Genomic DNA, 723 nt, shown 5'->3' with positions numbered 1-723 from the left:
TGGATTTACCGCGGTTTTTCTGTGCATTTCACTGCGGTTTTACAACTGCGATTTTCTATTGGAGCAGTTGTAAAACCGCTGCGGAATCCGCAGAAAGAAGTGACATGCTGCGGAATGTAAACCCCTGCGTTTCCGTGCAGTTTTTCTGCAGCATGTGTACAGCGATTTTTGTTTCCCATAGGTTCACATTGAACTGTAAACTCATGGGAAACTGCTGCGGATCCGCAGCGTTTTCCGCAGCGTGTGCACATACCTTTAGAATTAGGCTATGTGCACACGGTGCGGATTTGGCTGCGGATCCGCTGCGGATTGGCCGCTGCGGATCCGCAGCAGTGTTCCATCAGGTTTACAGTACCATGTAAACATATGGAAAACCAAATCCGCTGTGCCCATGGTGCGGAAATTACCACTCGGAAACGCTGCGTTGTATTTTCCGCAGCATGTCAATTCTTTGTGCGGATTCCGCAGCGTTTTACACCTGTTCCTCAATAGGAATCTGCAGGTGAAATCCGCACAAAAAACACTGGAAATCCGCGGTAAATCCGCAGGTAAAACGCAGTGCCTTTTACCTGCGGATTTTTCAAAAATGGTGCTGAAAAATCTCACACGAATCCGCAACATGGGCACATAGCCTTAGGGTTAGGGTTGGGTTGGAATTAGGGTTGTGGTTAGGGTTAGGGGTGTGTTGGGGTTAGGGTTGTGGTTAGGGGTGTGTTGGGGTTA

The sequence above is a fragment of the Ranitomeya imitator genome, chromosome 8, assembly GCF_032444005.1.
Source record: "Ranitomeya imitator isolate aRanImi1 chromosome 8, aRanImi1.pri, whole genome shotgun sequence".
Lineage (NCBI taxonomy): Eukaryota > Metazoa > Chordata > Amphibia > Anura > Dendrobatidae > Ranitomeya > Ranitomeya imitator.
The sequence above is the reverse complement of the archived record's forward strand: the minus strand, read 5'-3'. Positions refer to the sequence as shown.